Source organism: Triturus cristatus, chromosome 6 (genome assembly GCF_964204655.1).
Source record: "Triturus cristatus chromosome 6, aTriCri1.1, whole genome shotgun sequence".
Classification (NCBI taxonomy): Eukaryota; Metazoa; Chordata; class Amphibia; order Caudata; family Salamandridae; genus Triturus; species Triturus cristatus.
The window spans coordinates 1611501123-1611522774 of NC_140589.1; positions in this window are offsets into that span (position 1 = coordinate 1611501123).

A 21652-nucleotide genomic window follows, 5' to 3' on the forward strand; every position below is an offset into this window, starting at 1 on the left:
TGGCCAGGGCTTCGGCACCAGTGTCTTGTCAATTTTGTGCCCCAGTTGCCCCCCGTTGCCCCCCACCTGCCCTGCTGTCCCGGACCTGTGGCGTTGCCACTTGAGGCACCCGCAGACTCTCCCTGCCCTCCTCCGATTGTTGGGTGGTATTGGTGTCCTCTGAGACTGGGAGAGTGTTGCAGGCAGCACTGGTGGTGGTTGAGGCCACACAGGTCATTGCAGCAGGGGTTAGCGCAGTTGTTGTTGCTGAGGTGGTGGGGACAGTGGGGGCCTGGGACGTGGTACGCCCTGGCAGTCCATATGGGCCAGGTACATGCTCCGCATCTGAGAAACTGAGGGAGTCTGCATCCAAGGGTCTATGTTCCGGGGGGGGGGGGGGGGGGTGGCTCTGCAGGTCGGTGTTCTCTTCTTCTGCAGTCAATTGTTGATCTCCTGTTGGACTGAGACTAAATGGTCATTGAAGTGCACCCCACAGGCTTGGTGTTAGATGTTTGGATGTTACATGTGATACACCACACAGTTTATATTGATCTCACTTTCTTTGGCTGCACGGCACTGAGCATTATGACATTATGTGGCGGTACATACATTACTTGTCCCTTGTGTGACATGTCAATATATACCATGCTCCACGTACAGATTGTGTGATTACAAGGACATGTCGACATTTAACTACTAGCAGCATGACAACTTTGTGAGAGGTGTTTTTTTGTTTACTCTGCATGGTAGACATTACATCTGATCAAGAACTTGCCATTGTAATCTTATGCATACCTTTGTCATATCATGTACTTTACTTTCTTTTACCAACTGACAATGCATGTTTTGTGTTCATATGGGCCTTGATGCTCTGCCCCCATGGCACTTACACATGGCATCCAGTGCTGTGCATGATTGTGCCCTGAATTTCTTCAACATGTGACTTTCTGATTCTAACTTTAATTTCTGTGAGAGTTACATACGCTTTTATGTCTGCACACTGGAAGTGGCTATTGGATCTATGCCGAGCTGGATGACGTGTGAGGGCTGGTGTGGTCATATGGATCCATTTGAGGTGGATTGCTGCCACATGGTTGCAGGTGTGGGGAGTGCTCCATCATGCTGGCCTTTGGGACAGGGGGCCTGGTGGGAGTTGCAGTGCAGGCTTCCCACCCACAAACACCCCTCCCTGCTAAGATGGCTACTTAACTGTGAGTTTGAAGTGAGCAATGCCATGTCTGTCACATGCTTCTGGGTGGGGGACTGTTCCATCCTGCTGGGCTTTGGGACAGGGAGTCTGGTGGGAGTTGTAGTGCAGTCTTCCCACCCACAACAACCCTCCCAGTTAAGATGGATACCTACCTGTTAGGTGAAGGTGAGCAAACACTCCTCCCTGTTAAGATGGCTACCTACCTGTTAGGTGAAGGTGAGCAAACACCCCTCCCTGTTAAGATGGCTACCAACCTGTAAGTTTGATGTGAGCAAACCCCCCTCCCTGTTAAGATGGCTACCTACCTGTTAGTTTGATGGGGGCAATGCAAGGGCTGCCACATGGTTGTGGGTGTGGGGTGGAGTACTCCATCCTGCTCAGCTGTGGGACAAGGGGGCCTGGTGGGGGTTGTAATGCAGTCTTTCCACCCACAAACACCCCTTCCTGTTAAGATGGCTACTTACCTGTAAGTTTGATGTAAGCAAACCCCCCTCCCTGTTAAGATGGCTACCTACCTGTTAGTTTGATGTGGGGGTTATGTTATTAGAATTTTTTAAAGCGCGACTGTTACCCTAAGGTTTCCTGGCGCTGAGCACTGCCTAATAGGTTCCTTGTGGTGGGAAAAGACTATTCCAGAAACAACCAGGTTTTCAACCCTTTCCTAAAGGTAAGGAGTTCGGTGGCATTCCTCAAGTGAAAGGGTAAATTGTTCCATTTTTTAGAGGTACATGTAATCAAGCTCCTGCCGCCCCAGCTAGCTTTTTTAAATGGGGGAACAATCACTTGTCTGGCTTCCATAGAGCGTAGAATCCTTCCAGGAATATACCAATTGAACCTTTGGTTCAAATATTCAGGGCCTGCCCCATTTAGGGAATTAAAGACAGTGCAAAGGGCCTTAAACTGCGTCCGTTGTCTTACTAGAAGCCAGTGAAGATGTCTAAGACCCTTTTTTACTGAAGAAAACCTGGAAGTACCTATTAGCAGCCTAGCAGCCGCATTCTGCACAATCTGTAGCCTGTTCATGTGTTTCTTTTGGATATTCAAATAGAGGCAATTAAGGTAATCCAGACGGGACATAATCAGACCCGTGACTGCTGTCCTGAGGCTGTCTTTTGGGAAAAGAAACTTAATTTTCCTCAGAATTCTGAGAAGAAAAAAGCTTGCAGAGACAACCCTATTTAACTGGTCTCCAAATGTAAGTCTGTCATCAACAGTGACCCCTAAGTTCTTCACTTTCCTAGCAGGAACTGGGAGAGTATCCAGTTCTTCTGGCCACCAGTCCAGGGTCCAGAGGTGCATGGTGTTCCCAAATATAATGACCTCTGTCTTTCCTGAGTTTAATTTCAGACGGTTCGATGACATCCACCCCGCAATGGCTTTCATACAATCGTGGCATCTAATACCTGTTTCGACTTCCTGGCCACATTTGAGAGATAACACAATTTGTGTATCGTCGACATAAAACGTCGATTGAAACCCATAAGATCGTATTAGGCTGGCCAGAGAGGACACGTTCACAATAAAAAGCGTGGGGCTACGGGTAGACCCCTGTGGGACTCCACATGGTAGAGAAAAAGGTTCAGATTTATTATTGTCCAGATCGACTGTTTGTATTCGATTGGTGAGAAAGGATTTAAAAAGATTCCAGGCAGTGCCATGAAACCCTGCTTCTCACATACGGTCCATCAATATCTCATGATGAACCGTATCAAAGGCTGCCGAGAGATCCAACATAATTAGTATCGCGGTGCCTCCCTGGTCCAAGGCCTCTCTAACCTCCTCTGTGGATTTAATCAGTGCCAGCTCTGTGCTATGACCAGCACGAAACCCATATTGAGCTGTGTCAAGTATGCTGTGTGTCTGAAGAAATTGGCTGAGTTGGATATTCACAGCTTTTTCAAGCAGCTTTGCCGGAAGAAGAAGGTGTGAGATAGGCCAATAGTTACGTGGTTCTTTTGGATCAAGGTTTTGTTTTTTTAGTAGTGGAAGGATGGAAGCAATTTTCCATCTTTTAGGAAACTGCCCAGTGTTAAGAATAGTATTAAACAGAGGGGTTAGAGCAGTCCAAATAATATCAGGGGCTAGTTTGCTCACAAAAGCAGGGCAGGGTTCCAGAGGGGATCCAGAGCGAATCGACATCAAGAGTTTGATGGACTCTTGTGTCTCCACTGATGTAAAGCTGTCCAATGTTGGGATTGTTTTACAACTCTTAGACGTGGCCATTACCAATGCCATGTTATCCTCTTTAGATAAATCCGTAAAAGAGGAAAAGATCACTTCCACTTTTTGTTTGAAAAATCTAGCTAACGTTTCACATAATTCAGGGGTGCTGTGAGTTTTAGGTGGATTGGGGGAAGTTAGATTGGCTATGCTTTTGAACAATTCTTTAGAGGAGGATTTAGCCTTGCTAATCTGCTCCACAAAGAATGACCTTTTGGTGTCAAGGAGTAATTTCTTATAGACCGTAAGACTTGTTTTATACGCCTCTTTACTGGTCTCAGTGTAGCCTTTCCTCCAGGCTCGTTACAATAGTTTGCAATCTAGTTTTAGCTTTTTCAATTCTTCAGTATACCATGGGGCTGATGGTGTAGCCCGCCTAGGAGACCACATTTTTACCGGTGCTAACTTGCTACAGGCAGCTTCTATCCATTTCATGTAGGCTGTTGTGGCCTCCTCAACTCTAGGCGAAAGGTTGCGAGCTGTGTTTTTTAGAAGATTACCAAGCTCTATATCATTGATATCATTCCAAGCCCTAGTTTCTATCTGAACCTTAGAATTTAATTTGCGTTGGTGATGGGCTGGCCGTTCCAGATTAAAAAGAATGGCGGAGTGATCGGTCCAAGGCAGTGGTAGGACCTCAGTGCAGGTCAGATTTGAATAGTTTGAAAATACGCCATCTAATGTATGTCCAGCTACATGAGTGGGGCCAGCTACCAACTGCTTAAGGTCCCCCCCACTCATTAAGTGTTGCAGCTTTATAGTGTCAGGGTCAGTGAGATCTTCAAGATAGAAATTGAAATCGCCCATCAGCGTAAAGGAGTTGGCACAAAATCCCTCCTCCAGGAGCACCCCACAGACTCTAAAAAAATGCCTCTAGGGCCCAGAGGGCGATACAAAAGGATCGCTTTAAATGTATCATGACAGGAAGTGCGAACACTGATTGACAGTGCTTTGCAAGCCGCATTGGAGGCTGTAAGGAAAGAGGGTTCCAGTGTATTGTGAAAGATGATTGTCAGTCCTCCACCTCTCCCAGTCGGTCTATCTTGCGAATAGTTACAGAACCCTGGGGGTGTGGCTTTAACTAGGTCAGGTCCAGAAGCTTAGTCTGTCCAGGACTCCGTAATGAAGGCCAGCATAATACTATGTTCCACAATGAATAGAGCACATTCGGTGCTTTGCTTGATTAGAGATCTAGCATTAAGGAGAAGGCATTTCAAGGGAGCAGGATCACCTAGCAGAGGGGTTGCCCCTTTCTTGTTCCCTAAACTGTTTATGGGAAGGTCCAATATATGGGGAAGTAGCTGAAGACAACTTGTGCAGATACCTGGGTGGTCTACCAGAGTTGTCTCGAGCGCAATCTTTGGGCAAGTTACTGACATAGCTTCACTTTTTAGACCCAGGAGATGATCTTTGGTATATGTCAGGCACTCTGGGCTCGGAGAACCAGGGGGACTGGCCCTGAGCCCCGTCCAAGCGTGGACGGGCACAGACGGGCTTGCCATCAGAACACCTTTGGCGTGCCAGCGGCACGCCCGCTGCATGCATCCGATGCGCGGTCGTGTCAGCGTCCCTATTTGTAGGTAGTGGCTAAACAACTAGCCTGCTAACCTACAAGATGGCGGCCGTGTTCCCTGCCCCCAAACAGGGTGGGGGAGTACTCCATCCTGCTGAGCTGTGGGGCAAGGTGGCCTGGTGGGAGTTGTAGTGTTGCCTGCCTGTACAGATGCCCCCATGGAAATATTGCTAGCTACCTTTAGGGTGAATCAGAGGGAGTAAATGTTGGATCTGTGAGACATGTGTTGGGGAGAGTGTGGTGCACATGAATGCATGTGGGCCTAGGAGGTGTCGCTTTGTATTTGTGAAAGACAGTACATAGCAGTGTAATGGGAGACATTTGTTGGTACTTATCAGCCTCCACTCCCCTGGGTATTCCTGTGAAACTCACTGGATACAGTGTGACAAGCACCTTCTCTTCCCATTCGGTGAATGTTCGTGGTGGAATGGGAGGGCCACCGCCAATCATCTGAGCCAGCTTAATGTTGTTATTGTTCCTGTCTTTCACCTTGATCTTGAGGTCATTCCACCACTTCCTGATCTCCTTCTTGGAGCTGGAGACAGTCCTTATGCATTGACTTTGTTGACTATACTTTCCCACAGTTGAGTTTTTCTGGCTTGTGGTGTCTGTTGGACCAGGTTTTCAAACAAATGTGGTTCTACTCTGATTACCTCACCTACCATCACTGACAAATCATTGTTAGTGAATTTGGGCATTTACCTCTGTGACATGGTGTGCAAATGTGTGAAAAATGCAGTTGTGAAGGTGGTGGTTGTGATGTGTGTGGTGTGTAAGTGTTGTTGTGCTTGTGAGATGTGTGGTGATTTTCCTCTCCTTTGAGATGTGGGGTTGGTTCCTTCAGTAGTGGAGTATTGCAAAGGATTCTGGCCAGGGAAAGGGCTGGTTTTATACTTGGCTATGTGGGTGGGTCAAAATTGAGTCTTCCTGTCAGGTGTGTTGTGTGGGTTGACCTGAGATTTGTATGTTTTAGTTGCATGGGGATGTGTCATTAGGGTGTGTTAGGTGTTTTTTGAGGTTGAGCCAGGTTCATGGCCACACTTGGTGGCCTTATGGTGTGTTTTTTTGTTGACCGCCATTACTGTTCCGGAGTGACAATGGCAGTGGGAATACAATAGCCCTTCCGCCGACTTTCCCATTCATCACTAGTTGCGATCGCCGCAGTCGGAAACAGCGGATCGTTCCTCTGTCACCGCAATGGTATCCCAATTTAACGTGTGGTCAATCCGCAGGCAATGCGCCGGTTTGGGGTCTTTCTGCAGCATATCTGACAGCCGCGGACGGATTTTTACCTGCTCCGCACGCTACTGGCGGTCTTTCGTCGCATCGGTCCGCCGCGGTTAATTTCTGCTTCCATGGCGTTCGGAATGGTTTTCTGAATGCCATCCTAATCGACCCCTTAGACATCGCCATTACTACTAATGTTGAGGTGTCACTCTTACAGATTCTATAAGCCTCTCCTCTTTCTGCCAGAATGAGGGAACGACAGAGGGGCACTATCCATCTGCTTCTGGCTTTGGCATCGATAGGGCAGAAGAATAACAAGTGTTTGTCTGTTTCCATGATGGTTTTACAGTGGAAATAGAAATTTGACCTTAAGTGCCCACCACTACAATTGGCAGTTTAAGCGGCTACTGGTAGTGTCCCATACCTAAACTGCAGAAACACAGACCGAGCACGAGCCGATCATATGTATTCTAAGAAGTCCTCAGCTTTGTTTGTAGATTTAGGTTGCAAGAAAGTACTTGTCAGTTTACCTGTGATGGTTCAGTGTTCCCTACGACTGATAACTGGAAGCAGATTTTTTACTAGTTGTGTATCTCCTGGCTGAACGGAACATGGATATCCTCCCAAAATATTTCCAAACGCAGATCAGTCCAAGCACTTTTTCTGGAGCCCACCCATTTTATCGTTACCACACAGTTGATTCTTAGAATGTCTTGGAGACCATCTCTGTAGTGGGATAATTCACCTGTGCTCCAGGTTCGTATCCAGTATAACAGTAGTCTTAATGCAGCCAAAGCGTCTATTTCGTGGATGGCTAAGTCCAGGCATAGGGGTTCCAATGGGGTTCCCCTCCCTAAACCAGCATGAGATCTAATAAAGTGATTTTCTGCCATAATCAGAGAGTTAATGTTATAATGGCCCTCATAGCTCTGCCCCATAAAGGGCTGTTCCCCTTCCTTGGGCTATATAATTCTCTATAGCTGGTAATAGAGGGGTCTAGTTGGCTTTCTTCACAAATTTACATATAGCCCCTACTCTGTCCTTCACTACTAGTGTCATTTTTATGATCTGTGGTTACCATGGCCCGGTTTCAGCTAATCTGATACCTAGGTATTTGTATTATCATCATCATAATAATAATAATAATGCCACTTATAAAGCGCATGGCTACTTTTAGCTAAGATGCTAGTTACAGATACCAGAATGCATATAAAAAGGGTTCTAACTGGATGCACTGGTTTCACCACCATGGAAAGGCTGACAGGGATCCAGCATCGTAATTTGCTGACAGTGCCTGCTAGGCACTGCCACCATTCTACAGATGCGTGATGAGTCCAACAGGCAATCGTAACAATTGCCTGTGGCAGACCCGGGGCAGACAGACTTTGCATCCGCCAGCACACCGCCCGCCATCCTAATATGGCGGGCAGAGAAGTACTTTGCGATGGCAGTGAAACCGCCACCGGCAGGTTGCCGGTGGCGGTTTCACCTCTATTGTAATCAGCCCCAAAGATTTACAAACAGAATAATAAAATCAACATTATAAAAAATATATCAAAAAGTAAGGGGCCTATTAGACCACCATGGTAGCGGGAAAAGACCGCCCGTAAGGACCACGGCATAACCGCCAGTCCAATTAGGATTCTCTGCTGTCGAAATCCGACCTCGGCGGTCGGATTCTGGCAATCTACATTGCGCAGTGCCTGCCACCTGGTACAGGGACATGTAGTGTGGTGCCATGGGTCCCCCCCCAGTGTACCCACACACCCCCCAACACATTGGGGGCCCACAATGGGCCCCCGGAGACATTCTCCACATGCCTCTCCATGGCGGTTCCACCGCCGCGCAAAGGCTGGCTACCGCCGGCATCGTAATCATGCCGGTGGAGCCTGGCCCTGCACTGGCATCATTGTAGCGGTCCAGTTCCGCCCACTCGGCATGCGTGCGAACTGGTACCGGTGAAAAAGTGGCGGCGGAGTTTCGCACCACCATGGGCGTCACCGCCATGCTTAAGGGCACCGGCTGATTTCAGGGTTGCGATCGCAGGCGAATGTCCGCCGCCGGCAGCCATCCGTCCACCATCCTAAAAGACCCCCAAGTATATAACTTAGACAACAAATAAAGTAAATTATTTAAAAGTAATTAATTTAATAAAAAAGTCAAACATAGCTAACAAATGTTTTTTTCTTAACAGCTTCAACAGAAATCAACATAACCAAAACATCAACAAAAAACACTTCATCAACAAAAAAAGTAAGTATATTTCTTATTTACAAATTAAAAAAATTAATAATGTAACTAACCAAAACTATAATGTTTTCTTTTATGTTTCACATATTATACTTTAATTAAATAATTATAATTATGTCATTTAAAATTCGAAAATGAACACAAAAATATGTGACTTAATATAATTATTGAGATAAAAAATAAACATACAAAGCAATAGAACAAAAAACATTCCCTACCCATTATAATTAAAAGAACTAACAATTATGTAGCAGTAGACAATCCTGGAAAACCAATAAATCCATAGTAGAAAAATTGAAAGATGAATCCATACGAAAATAAATACCCCCCAAAAATGCAAAAATCCACCTGTAGAAAAAAGGCACCAACAAAGCAATCCTCTCAAAAGAAAAACCTGAAAATGTTTTGATAAAAAAAAAACAGAGAACTTTTAAAAAAAGGCTCCAACAATGCAATCCTCTCAATATCAATGCCCTCAAAAACCCAAAAAGTAGGTATAAAAAAAAAAACGTTCCTACAATTCCGAAAAATAAAAGGAAATATAAAATAAATTGTTTTAAAAAAAAACCTTTTTAAAACAAAAAAACGCGTCGTCACCACCATCCGTTCACAAAACGGAATACCTGTAAAGAAAAAAAAGGACACCCACCCACAATAACATATACTACCCCACAGCATTAATATTAACATTAAATACAAGTCAACATAATGTTAAAACACATAACTAAAACTATATAAAACTCTACTTCTATCCAACAATACATCAAACACATAAAATACTAAACTACCAAAACAACACCTAACTACACCAAAAATGAACAAATAACATCCTAACAAATCTAACTACACTACTACTACCTCTCCCCTGCCTTAAAATTATGTAAAAAGTAAATTAAATCAAACTTACCTTAACCGACGAAACACAGGTCCTAACCGCGAGGTTCTGTCTTTCAAAATGACCTAAAAACGAAACAGATAGACAGAAAAGTGAGGAAATGTGAAAATAAAATGGCCGTGCAATAAAAATAAAAAAAGACTTTGGGGTCCATTAGGATGTAGTGCGGTGGCACCACCGTGGCGCTGGCAGTGCGGAAAAATGCCTTTTTCCGCCCACGAGCAGTGGACCTCACGCCTGCCATATTAGTATGGTCAAACATAGGCCATTTCCTGACCGCCGCGGTGTGACGCGCACCGCCAACAAAGTGCACCCGCCACCGCGGCGGTGGGAGCCAATGGAAACTCACCGCCGAGTGGAATGACATCCGCCCGCTCCAAAAATTAGGATGACTCAAGCAAGCAGACTCACCGCAGCGGAGACACTGCCCAACCAGAGACGGCGGAAGCTCGACAGCGGAGCACGAAAGCAGAGTCCCAGTCACGACCGCCATGGACCCAGCTCTACACGTCTTTCCGGTACTATACCTGCTACATCACCAGGAACTCATGGACCGCTGCGGACGCCGCCGCAGGTACGCAACAACACAAACCAACACACAACACACGGGCTGACACAGGGTCCAAATCCACATCAGACACCCTAGGGGAGACAGGGACACATCCACAAGGGCACCCACCTGCCACAAAGTCACCCCGCTGGATCCTGGACGCACAGCTACCGCCACCAGGCAGCAATGTCCTGGTCACGTCACCGCAGCGGCGAACACAAGCAAATACATGCGCACAATGCAGAAGGCAGGGCACAAAGACCACAGGGCCACACCCCTCCCACCACACACTAGCACATCCCATGAAGGCACATGCCATGTGCCCCTCCTGTGCACCCCATGCACAACAACAAGCCAGAGCTATACACACCCTGCACCACACAACAAACAATCGTGGAGACACACTGCAGGAGTGGCTGCACAGGAACACACAACACACAGCACAGTAGCACAGGGCCAGGGAAACACACACACCACCACACTCAGGGAAATAAAAATGAGGACAAGCAACAAATGAACACATACACAGAATTAACATCCAAATGGACACACAGCCTGCACAGTCACACATACATACCACAGACTGACACATACACAACCCCATTTCAACAGCAAGGGAGCACAACAAATATGGAAACCAAGGTGGCTTGCACACAAATGGAAGGCCATGGAGACACACAACAAGTATGTGTACATCACATCAACACAAGGAACAGAGCACAACACCCTCACACCATCAAAGCACACATGGCTGGCACAGTCAGTGAACTAAAACCACAGACAGCTCAGTGCAACAACACAGGGAGACAGCAAGGCAAGCCACGTATAGGCACAAGGATGAAAGGAAGGCCCTGAAGTCAAACTGTGAACAGCCACACATCCATACAACTACTTCACAGGAGTACACCAGCAGCACTACACACAGGGACCATCTACACACCTCAGGACTGACAAAAACCAGTAAGAATCTACACACATACCCCCCTCACACCAGCAGCACAGAACACCAGTACCAAACACACTGAAGGCTGGCAATACTTGAAAGTCAATACACACAAACAACCACACACCCTGGGCTCAGCCACAAACATCAAACACACACACACACACACACACACAGGGATGCCACCACAAATGTGGAAACAAATACAACAGACAAACACATAGACCAACAGAAACACACACAGAGCCACAACAACAGACATGCCCTGTGCAGCTAAACTGGGAAAAGGCAATGGGAGCACAGACACAACAGGAGTGCACAACCTCCTCACTCAGGAACAATGCACAGACAACACACCACAACACACACAAGAAGTGCACCATCACAGAACAACACAGCCACAGCAAACAAACAACAGATGCACAGGCAGAACAATCACATAGCAAATATATCAGGGTATCAGGGGATGCACACCATGCAATCACAAGGCAACATACACACACAGCACAGCATGCTCAACAAGCTGTGTGTGCACACCAAGCATACCAGACACACACAGACATCAGTGACAAAACAGCAACCCACACAACACCATACAGCACAGCACAAAGACAACAGCACACCCAGGAAGTGAAGCAAAAACACAAACAACACACATACGTCCAACACAACACCCAATAGATGCACAAGTCTGGGACACAGAGGTGGAAACAACTTGACCATAGGACTGGGCAGCACACACAGTTGAACTGCGTAGGAGCAGCCATGACTGACAAACAGCACCAGAACATCACACATGACCCATTGGGGAAATGCCCTGAGTGACACATTGACCCTGGCCAAAGGACTGCACCACAAAGCACAGTGTCACAAATGAAGTCATGGGGAGGCACACACACATACAAACCAAGGGGACAGCTCACACCAAAGTGAAGTGTACTGCATGGCAGTAGGGGACATGGCAGGAGTGTACCATACACAAAGAGAGGGAGTGCAGACCCACAATGGTTAGGCAGCTGAAGCACAGATAGGGGATGGCATGACAACACACACAACATGCCACACTGGAGACAAGAAGACACCATGTGACAGCAAGGCATGAGAAAACACAACCACAATGGCAGTGTGGAGCAGCAGGTCTGCACAGTCCCCACAAAAAGCCACCAGACACATGGATGTGCAACAAAACACATCACTGACTTGCCAGTAACACTCTCTGCATACTCACAAGTGACAAAAACAACAAGTAGGAGTCAGACAGAACTGCAAAGACACACCAACACACTGCACAGTGCTCAACATACAACTCACACATGGGCATACAACCACATCCACAGGGATGAGCAATCAAAACAACAGGCACACAACTCCTGGGTGACACATGTGTGTAGTTGACATTGCAGAGGCATGTGCACATCAACACTCCCCACAAACTCACCCCCTTCACACTACCTGGCCATCCAAGAGCACAAATGGAAAGTAAGCCATGGGACTAAGATGACTGGCCATCACAAGATGGCCACACACCTACACCACTGGGCACACATATAGGGAGAACACACACACATGAGGACTCTGGACAGCCTGCCTGCAATACTGTGTGCAGAAACCCACTCTGTGCTGGCAGTGCCCCCCCCCCCCCTCTGACGTGTACAATATAGCCAACATGAACTAATCAAGTAAATGACTACTGCTAACCATTCGAAATTGACACCACTGCCAACACAAGTATATGGGTCAAGAAGAAATGAAGACCCTGTCACCCCTGAAAAGAAGAGAGTAAATGAGCCCAAACATTGACCATGTTGAAGTGCCACACAGACCATGTGGCAGAGTAAACCATTTACACACAGCAAAAGAACTTTATTCAGTAAGGACACTGACAAAATAGAAAATAGGAGAAACTGTCTTTATTCACATATTGCACAGATAGGTCCCATGAGAAGAGAAGACCAAGGCACAAGATGCAGATCATGTCCATGAGAAGCTGCACAGGCCCGGGGCACACAGCAGTGAACAACAAGGCCAGTGGGCAGGACAAAGTGCAAACTGAGTCCATGAGAAGCTGCACAGGGAAGAGTTCAACACAGCAAAGAGCAACAAGGCCTGTGGCCAGTTCAGGGTACAGACTGAGTCCATCAATGAGAAGCTGCACAGGGAAGAGTCCAACACAGCAAAGAGCAACAGGGCCAGTGGCCAGTACAGGGTGCAGACTGAGTCCATGAGAAGCCGCACAGGCAGGGGGCACACAGCAGTGAACGACAAGGCCAGTGGCCAGGACAAAGTGCAGACTGAGTCCATGAGAAACTACACAGGTGGGGGGCACACAGCAGTGAATGACAAGGCCAGTGGCCAGGACAAAGTGCAGACTGAGTCCATGAGAAGCTGTTCAGGCTGGGGGCAAAACACAAGGCCAGTGGCCAGTTCAGGGTGCAGAGTATGTCCATGAGAAGCTGCACAGGGAATGTGTGCGACTGTACCTTTCCATGGTCAGCAACACAGTCAGGGGGCAACAATGTGCAGTACAGGCCCACCTGTGTGAGAGACAGGTGTGTGAGGGTGACTAACACTCAGACTTGGCTGTCAGGCGGACTGGGAGCTGGCTGTGTCTCGGGGACTGTCTGGGCACTTGACGGGGGAGAGAGCGGAACAGCTGAGGTAGAGCTATCAGTGGCTTGGCAAGCCAGAGGGCTGCTTGGACCAGGTGGTGTAGTGGCACGTGGAGGTGGAGTCATGCAGATGGGAGACACGGTGTGGCTGGGAGATTGCGGAGGGGTGCCCTTCCACTTCTTGGGGATCCTAAATGGCTTGCCTGACTTTGGATCAATGGGAAGTGGTGTGGACACAACAGGCACACTCACCACCACAGCTGCAGCAGGTGCAGGCGCTGGCAGCCCCTCTGGTGATGTCCTGGACCCAGCGGAACGCTTTGCCTGGCTTCGCCTCTGCCCCCCTTCCCCTGTTTACTAGGTGTTACCCCTACGGTGCCCTCTGGCCCCTGCTTCACTGGGCTCGGAATGGGAGTCGAGGTGGTTGGTGATTCTGCCTTGGAGCTCTTCCTCGGTGTACCCTTGGCATGCACCACCTCCTTGGTGGGCACAGACACTGTATGATTATCTTTGCGCGATGCTTTAGGGGAGGGATAGTCCTTGGATGGGGATGCCACTGAGGCATGTGTGCCTGAGGTCTGCTGCTTTGCTTTTTGTCCACTGGTGTCGCCTGACGGGCTTTTCTCCCTGCGCTCTGGCTTTGGTCTTCTGTGGGGATGGTGTCTGCGCCCGGAACCGTTTGGGTTCCTGCTGCTGTGTGCTTCATGTGCTGTATCGTGACTTTAATGTTTGTGGACCGTGGTCACTATCGTCCGACATGGCCACTGCCAGGGGGGTGGACAAAGGGACCGGAGCTGGACTGTGAGTATGTGCCTGTTGCAGGGCAGACGTCACTGTTGATGACAAAGCCTGGACTTTCCGGTGCAGCCCACCCATGTCAAAATGTATGCCCTCCATGAAAGCAACCACCTGGGCCAAATTCTTGTTGTGGTCAATGAAGGCATTGAGGAGAGATGTCTGGCCTACACACAGCTGGCGCAAAAGGTCCACAGACTCAGCACTGATGGCAGCAGGGGGGGGCAGGGGCAACGTTGCCAGGGGTGAAGGACACTCTTTCCCTCTTACTGAGGCAGACACGGGCAGCACCAGAGGAAGTGGCTGGGAGGATGGGCAATGGCCGCTCTGTGGTGAAAGTCAATGCAGAGTCCCGTTCCCTGTGCCCTCCAACATGGATGCATCCCCACTGGCATCGGATGATGTGGTGCTCTGCGTCTCAGGCTGGGACTCCTCCAGCAGACTCCTCTGAGGCGCTGGTGACATCTGTGTCACTGGGCTCCTGGGCAGCTGTGGTGCTAGTTTCACCCCCACTGGTGTCCGTCTCCTGTCCCTCCGTAACCACAGGTGATGCTGCATGAGAGAGAGAGATGTAGGGTCAGGTCAGTGGCAACAACAGAACAAACATATGCAAGCAATGCACGACAAAAGTTGACCAAATCTACATGTTGCACACCACCCTGTGCAATCACATTGTGGCAACTCACTACATCAACTCAAGCAGTGCGTGGAAACTGGAAACTCAGGCGTGAGTGAGCCATGTGATGGCCACACAGCACAACACCCTGCTTGTGGCTCTGTTCAAACAGACACACAACTAGTTCTGAGCACATATAGGGACATGATGGGGGTACACTACTTGTTGCCAATGACGGAACTGGATGGAACAGGAGGGGACAACACAGACCCAGACTACAACATGACAGTCCACAATGGACATTAGCCCATGCCACCCACCATGTCGTACCTTGGGGACAATATAATGCAGCACATTGCTGTAAGATGTGTAGGCCTCCCCAATATGGGTGAAAACAATGGACGCATTGATGTGCGCACAGTCAGATCAGGCACACTGCTGTTCCCTCCCATACGATTCCCAAGACTACCCCAATGCAGAAGAAACCTGAAGAACACAACTCAGAATGTAATGTCAAGGCACAGTATCCAAATCACCTTTGTAAGTACAGGTAGGGCAAATGCATGCCACCGGCACCCAAGCCAGCAGCCACTTACATGCCACAGCATCACACTACCAACATCACATAGGCCAGCATTGGCACAGGCTCTGTACACATGCAGCCACTCCCAGCCAAAGTCAGACTCCCCAAATGCTCACCCCTGGCTTGTTACTGATGCTCGTTCAAACGTGCATCCAGCTCAGGCTGTGTCACCGCCAAGATGCGCCCCATTAGGGGTGTCATGCTGCGCCTTGCCAAATGCCCAGTGCGAGGAAGCAGCCCCAAGGTCATCTCCGCCACATTCTTTGCCAGCCAGCTGATGTCGTCCCATCTCTTGTGGCAGTTGGTGTGCCGTCGGTTTGTGTCCCCCAGAGCTCGCACCTTCGCAGCAATGGCACCCCACATGGCCTTACGCTGGTGTACCTTGAGCTGCAGGCATGGGAGACAAGAGGAGGAAATGATCAGTGACACAGTGTCATGTACCGACATCTATCAGTATAGCAGCAAGATACAAAATAATCACATATCCAACGATATGGCAATCAGAGATGATAGTACAGCTCACATGGGACACCTGCATGGGAAAGCTGATGTTAAAACATGCAGGTGTGAGGGGGAACACAGCCCCTGCACATCTCATGCACATGCATGATGCCAGCACTGAAACACCCATGTACCCTGCCCACATCTCCAGTCCATTGTTGGCTTGAGCAACACATACATCACATGTCAACATGTGTTTGGGGGTGGACTCACTGTGTCCAAGACTGCGCAGCCATCAATGTGCCTGTCCTGTGAATAGATGAATGTGTCATGGTTGTCACATTGAGGGACATGATCTCACAAATACAAAATGCCATTCACAGGGGCAGTTGTGTGCAAAATACAGTGCTGAGATGGCCTATAGCTGGAGTGCAATGTGAAAAGACTGATGTCATACTCTGTAAGTTAAGTGAGATGTCCTTGTCTTTGTAGGCGGGGACTGTGCAGGCCAGCTGGGCTCACACTGAGATGGACCACAGGGGCACACACAGCCATCCAGCCAAGCAATCACTGTCCCGACTAGAGCATGAACAACCTTCTGTGTCACTGTATGGCTGAAAACACAACACAGGTCACTCATACATGCATGTGCAGGGAGGGAAAGCTGTGGCATTGGGTACACACACCCTCCCACTGGAGACAGCATGTCAGGCAGTGCATGACACTACCCCACACTCCCAGACACATATTGCATCAGTCCAACTACATGACTAACCACAACATTTGGGGCACCATATAGCCTTGGGTACTGTGTGAACACTTTGTCCACCAGGACCTCCAGCTCCTCGCTCGTGAAGGGACTGGCGCGGATCTTCTCTGTCCTTGCCATCACTGTGGACATGAGACAACAGCGGCAGAATTGGGTGGTGAGGGGGTCTCAGGCAGCAGTCCCTGGAGGCAGCAGCAGGTGAGTGGCCTCAGGCAGCAGTCCCTGGAGGCAGCAGCAGGTGAGGGGTCTCTGGCAGCAGTCCCTGGAGGCAGCAGCAGGTGAGGGGTCTCAGACAGCAGTCCCTGGAGGCAGCAGCAGGTGAGGGGTCTCAGGCAGCAGTCCCTGGAGGCAGAAGCAGGTGAAGGGTCTCTGGCAGCAGTCCCTGGAGGCAGCAGCAGGTGAGGGGTCTCTGGCAGCAGTCCCTGGAGGTAGCAGCAGGTGAGGGGTCTCAGGCAGCAGGTTGTGGGAGCAGTGGAAATGTGAGGCTCACTCCCACACATATATAGCCCCCTGGGGTCGTTTCAAAGGTGCCAAGCTGCAGCAACTGGTGGTCCAGGTCTGAATCTTTTAAATGCATCCAATGACCGCCTCCGCGGTGGCAGAGCATGCCTACAACGACCTTCAAAATTGCATCATGTCACCGCAATCATGGCTCCTATTGGCTGTAAGGGCATGCTCCATGGCGGTGATACAACGCTGGGGCCCGGAGTGCGCTACCGCTATGGTGCATCTTTCAAATGCAGCCAATGTCCGCCTCCGCAGTGGCAGAGCACACCTACCTCGATCTTCAAAATTGCATTGTTGGACCCGGCCTCGTGGCGTGGTCTTAACCCTCTTGGATTGTGCTCGTCCCCCGCACCGGCCTACACGGGCCGCCATTTCAGGCCGCCAGGGACCCCTCCTCCCTTCGAGGTCCACCTTGGATTGTACCCGTTTTCCTACACCCGCCTCAGCAGCCCCCTTTTCCAGGCCGCACAGGGACCCCTCATCCCTTCGGGGTCCCCCCCATGCTTGCTCCACGCACCAGCCCACGCAGCCCGGCTCCCTCCGGCCTCGGCCCCAGCGAAGCCCCAACATCGAGGCACCAAGATCTGGCCAGGGGGCACCGCATGGCCACTTCACCACTCCCGGAGGAGGAGAGTTTCGATGGGACCCCCACTGTCCCTCAACACCTAGGTGCGATCGTCCTCCGGCCTCCCCGGGCCTTGCGCCTCTCCCGCTGGGCGTCTGGCCTCTCCCAGCCCGGCCTCTCCGCCCCCCCAGGCGCAAGGGTCCGGACATCAAAGGGCTCCAGACCTATATCTGGGGCAACCCCGCAATGGGACGGCAGTTGTATCCCGGAGTCAAGAGCCCTGCTGATGGAATCGCGGCTGACCCTACGGAGAAGAACTCTTGCTGACACTACCACGAGCCCTGCTGACTGCGTCGCGGCTCCACCTTATTGAGACAAGGAACCTCACGGAACATCGGAGCCCTGCTGACGCTGTCGCGGCCCAACCTCGCTGAAACCTCCACCAGAGCCCTGCTGACGTCGTCGCGGCTCGAGCTGAACTGAACCACCTTAAGAGCCCTGCTGACCTAGTCGCGGCTCAAGCTCCACGAACTGATCGCCAGAGCCCTGCTGACGCCGTCGCGGCTCGACCACGCCGAGACCCGGAGTCCCTCCAGCTTGAGGATCAAGAACTGGGCCTAAGGTACCCTCGTACCCAGCTGCTACTAAAGACTGTCCCGCTACCCCGTCCCGACCAAAGACTTTGAGACTCTTGCGGATCCCTCGATCCCCCCTTGTATATATCGATAACCGTAACTTCCTAAATGCTGATAAAGAATTGCTCGTCTTGATAAACATCCTCGAGTCCTGTGTGGTGGTGTTACTGTGCTAGTACGGTATAGGAGAAGGACCTCTCCTAGGAGGCTTCTCAGCAGCGCTCGGCTACTTCGTACAGTGTGGGGGCCCCCCGAGGTCCGCCTTCCAACATTTGGTGGCCAGCGACGGGATCCGAGCCGAACGCAGATCGTACAAGCAAGTAACCCACTCGCTATCCATCCAGACGAACAGAGACCATGAGCAACCAGGAAACCCCCGCGACCATGGAGTTCCAACCAGAACGATTGGAAGAGTATACGCACAAAGAGTTAAAACAGTTCTGCAAGGACAAGGGCATTGCGACCACCAGCCTAGGTACCAAGGAAGAGATGCAGAAAGCCCTGAGAACCTGGATAGAGTCCGAGGCGGGTCCCTCCCAGAGTGAAGGTCCCCTGCCCCTGAATGCAGCCACGCCACCAGCACCGACCCCAGCGAACGGAGGGAGAAACAGCCTGGAAACCGGCCTCTCCGCGGGAGAAATACGAGAGCGGGAGAAGGTCCGGACCCATGAGCTAGAGCTCGCACGACGGCGAACTCCTGCTGGCCGAAAAGAAATTGGCCATGGAACAGCTACGGCTACAAGAGGATATAGAGGAGAAGAAGCGGCATCGAGAGCTGGAGGAGAAAAGGCTGACCCTCGAACACGAGCGGGGCCTCAAAGAACTCGTGCTCAAGGCCCAGAAGGGGGAGACCGGCACCCCCAGCAATAGAGACGCTCTGCCGCCCACCAAAGCCAAGGTCCATATTCCCAAAGATGTCGTCAAGGAGTACTATAAAAACGACGACATCCAGCAGTGGTTTAAGGCGTACGAGGTGGCCATGACCTCCCATCGGGTACCCCAGAAGGATTGGGGTGCCGGCCTATGGGGTCGGTTTCTTAGCGAGGGCCGAGACACCCTACTCCAGCTCCCGGACGAGGTGATGACCTCGTACGACCATATGAAGGAGGCCCTGCTCACCCGCTATGGACTAACCGCGGAAATGTACCGCCAGCGTTTCCGAGACTGCAAGAAAATCCCCGGTACCACGTGGGTAGAGTATGTTGACTTTTTCAGCAGGGCCCTAGAAGGTTGGATCAAGGGGAGCAAGGTCACCACCTACGGGCAGCTGGTCAACCTCATTATTTGGGAACACCTCTCCAACAACTGCTTCGTGGAGCTAAGACAACACCTCCTCGACAGCAAGCTGACCGAGCCGCGGAAGCTCGCCGCCGAGGCCGATCGATGGGTCAACGCCCGAGTCCCCCGGAGCTCGATGGGGGAGTACCAGCGAAACCCCACCGGATCCCCCCGCCAGCGCGGCGGGGGAGGAGGGTCGAACAGGAATCGGGACATCCCAGCCGGGACACCCCGGAGTCTGCCTCGGGGGCCGCCTCAGCAACACACCTCCCCGAACCTAGCCCGAAGAGGGACGAGGCCAGCCAAAACCGGACCCCGGCCCACGGTAACCTGCTACGGCTGCCAACAAACAGGACACTATGCCAGCGACCCTGCCTGCCCCATGAACCGACGAAGTGGGACCAGCGGGCCCCCGCCCCGACAACTAGCGGCTGCCGCCCTGGGAGAAGGGGAGGAAGAGGAAGAACCCCTCGACGGGGGGTCCACTGAGTGGGAGCCGGCGGCCATGTCCCTGGTCTGCCTGGGCAGCCGAGAAATGGTGCCCCGAACACCCATCCCGAGCAACACCCAGAAGTACCAATAGTGGGTCACTATCAATGGACGACGGGCCGAAGCCCTCCGTGACACCGGAGCCAGTGTCACCGCTGTCCGCTGCCACCTGGTGGCCCCTGAACAGATCCTGCCGAATGTGCTATGCCCCGTCCGGACGGCCGACAACAGCGAGAGCATGTGCCAGATGGCCCAGATTCCCTTCGAATAGGGAGGGGTGACGGGCATGCTGAAGGTGACTGTCCGCGACGACGCTCCGGTGGACTGCCTCCTGGGGAACGACCTCGAGAGTTCCCCCTGGGCTCAAGTGGAGCGGCGAGAGCATCTCCGAATGCTAGGACTACCCGAATGGGCCTGCGCCACCACCTGGTCCATGGCCGCCCAGGCCCCCCGTTCGTCCATGGCCGCCGACACCGTCGAGCCCGAGGGGCCCGTGCCACCACCTGCCTCCAGCGAGGAACAAGCGGACACCGATGCCAGATCCACGGTGCCCCCCCCGGACGAGATCGCCTCTCTCGGCACACTCCCGGAGCTTGCCCAATGGCGCCACGACGGGGGCCCCACCAGAGAACAGTTCTTGCGGGAACAGAAGACCTGCCCCTCCCTTGAAGGAGTCCGGCAGCAAGCGGCCTCGCAGGCCAACGGTGACCAGACCGGAACCCACTGGGTCTATTGGGCCGAAGGACTACTGTACAGCGAGCAGAAGATTGCAGAACTGGGGGCCAGTCGAGTGCTGGTGGTCCCCCTCCGATTCCGGGAGTTCCTCCTTAACCTGGCACATGATGTGCCCCTCGCCGGGCACCTGGGGCAGGACAAAACCTACAGCCGCCTGGTGACCCACTTCTACTGGCCCCGGATGCGGAGGGACGTGGACAACCACTGCCGGTCCTGCCAGACCTGCCAAGCCAGCGGCAAGACGGGGGGACGGGTCAAAGCCCCTCTCCAGCCCTTCCCAGCAGTCAACACCCCGTTCGAACGGGTCGGAATAGACATCGTAGGGCCCCTGGACCCCCGGACCGCCCTGGGTCACCGCTTCATCCTGGTCCTCGTAGACCACGCAACCAGGTACCCTGAGGCCATCCCGCTTCGAACTGTGACAGCCCCCGTAGTGGGCCGGGCCTTAATGGGGATCTTCTCGAGAGTGGGGTTCCCCCGAGAAGTGGTGAGCGACCGAGGTACGAACTTCATCTCTAAATATATGCGGTCCCTGGGGCAGCAGTGCGGGGTCACGTACAAGTTCACCACCCCATACCACCCTCAGGGGAACGGACTGGTCGAGCGGTTCAACAGAACCTTAAAAGGCATGATCAAGGGCCTGGAGGAACCCCTACGGCGGAGATGGGATATCCTGCTGCCGTGCCTCCTGTTTGCCTATCAGGAGGTCCCGCAGAAGTCCCTGGGGTTCAGCCCTTTCGAATTGTTGTACAGGCATCCAGTCCGAGGACCCCTCAGCCTGGT